Source organism: Falco rusticolus, chromosome 5 (genome assembly GCF_015220075.1).
Source record: "Falco rusticolus isolate bFalRus1 chromosome 5, bFalRus1.pri, whole genome shotgun sequence".
In the NCBI taxonomy this organism is placed as follows: Eukaryota; Metazoa; Chordata; class Aves; order Falconiformes; family Falconidae; genus Falco; species Falco rusticolus.
This window is the reverse complement of record NC_051191.1, coordinates 13,088,478-13,090,598: the sequence shown is the minus strand read 5'-3', so window position 1 is coordinate 13,090,598 and position 2,121 is coordinate 13,088,478. Positions and strand designations below refer to the sequence as shown.

Below are 2,121 nucleotides of genomic sequence, written 5' to 3'. Positions count from 1 at the left end.
TAGGTCAAATTCTGATAATATGAGACCTCAGTGTACTGGTAGGTACACACGGGTGATACATGAATTACTCTCTGATTTCAGGGGGTGGTTGTCCATTAGTACTAGATGTTCTGGGTTCAAAAATATTTCATGAACAATACTGAAAGTTGTGCCAAGAAACTCTAGATGGGATCTCAGCTGGCATAAGATGATTTAATGTCATGGGCACCTATAGACCTATATTGGTTCATTTCTTCAAACATGATACTTTAATTTCTCTTTTCAGTAATTTTTTTACCCAGGCAATGCTAGTTTTAATGCTTACTATCTTAGAACAGATGACCGTTAGTATTGCTACAGCTTACAGAAGGTCTCGTTATGAGACAGGGCTACTTGTCATTCCTCATGACTCAACAATGGTTCCAACTCAATGGGCCAAATATGGTGAAAGTCAAAGAAAACCATGATAATACTGATCAACAGCAAGGACATCAAGGGATGTAGAAGCTAAACAGGTGAGCAGTGAGGTGTGAAGCCCTGAGATACCATCACTGCGCTCCCTGCCTGAGGAGCACTGCCAGCTGATGCACCACCATCAGTGTAACCGGCATCCACGTTTTGAGGCCTAAAGGAAAAAAGAATTTTAAGGCTTTACTAGAGTGTACTAGTGAGATGAAATTAAGACCTGTTAATGTTTTGTGTACATCTATTCTTATATTTCCACACAGAGTTGCTGCAGTCATGAAACCTGTAAAACAGCTAACTGGAAGAACCAGAAAAATAATCCTCTAACATAACGATATTGCCTCCCTTTGAGTTGATGAAATATGTGACTTGTGTGTCAGCATGCCTTGTGATGTGCTCAGCATGCCCAGTGTGCCAACACACAGAACTTTCAAAAAGCAGCCAAAACATTTTCTGTCTTTGTTCTTTTCCTGCATCCCTTTGTGTTAAGTCCATGTGACTTCGTTTCACTGTAGAACAGGAAAATTAAATCTGTTAATCTATGCTCGTTATTCACCTCTCAAATCAATTCCAGTCAAACATATTTTCCTTTCTTTCCTTTTTATTTATTGTTAATTGAGTTAAAAATATGTACAGATAATGTTGAAATAACTACAAGATGCTTTCAGTGGCATGCTCAATAAACCAGAGGTGCAATCCAGCCCAGTATTCTGCTCTGGGCTATAGGCAACACAGAGTAATACAAACAGCACACTGTTAAAATAAACTAGAAAAGCTCATCATTCTGTTCGTTTTACCGACAATGTGCTGGCCAAAAAAATATGTAAATTCCCCACAGAAACAGGAGGTACCACCAAGACTGAGGTAGACAATTTTTTCTAAGTCCATTTGGACTTTCTCCAGCCAAAATGAAAACGTTCTGATGCAGTTTTAGACTTGAGAGCCTATTGAAAACTCATTATCTTCAAATAGGATTACACCCAGTTAATATGAGAACATGCACATTACAATATCACATAAAATCAAAAGTTCCAATTTGCTCACTACATGTAAATCCAATTCAAAATATTTCCATAACATATATCCGCTGGATGTTACACTATTTGTATGTCACTCTAGAATGGATTAACTCCATGACAGGCTAGTCTCAGCTTTTCTGCATTTGGTGTTTTTAAACAGTTTATATTTGTTATCATATCAAAGACAGGCTTGCAGTTTTCAAAAGGAAGAAGAGAACACAGCGCCCAAGGCTCTTCCAGCATTACATTTCTTATTCCATTTTATCTTTCTTGGTTTTGACTAATGTCAGTAACAGCTACTGGTAATAAACTGCTTGTTATAGCTTGCTCTTGCCTTCAAGCACTGGCTTTGATACATTGTCAGCCAATTGGAAGCATTTCCTGATTACATTTCCAAATTGCTTGTTTATTGATCGAAAGTTAATAAAGCAAAAGACAACTTTTCGGCTTAAATTAAATGAAAGGTTCCTTTGATGTTCAAATTATCCAATCAACCAACATGCAATGAAATGCAAGCATTTGAAAGTTTTATCTGGAAAGGAAAATGTACTAGATAATGGTTTCTAGCACAGCCGCCGTATCTAACAGCTAATGAAAAATACCCATAACTTTAGATTTCATTTATTTTCTGTTGAAACATAAATGACACTGAATTTTG

At 37.0% G+C, this 2,121-nt stretch overlaps 1 long non-coding RNA gene across 1 annotated transcript; it reads left to right on the top strand.

Moving 5' to 3' along the window:
* The first annotated feature begins 370 nt into the window (after window positions 1-370).
* On the top strand, window positions 371-1,144 carry LOC119148954. Its single transcript, XR_005104545.1, has 2 exons — window positions 371-494; window positions 708-1,144. It is a non-coding gene; the product is annotated as an uncharacterized LOC119148954 (long non-coding RNA).
* The last annotated feature ends 977 nt before the right edge of the window (window positions 1,145-2,121 follow it).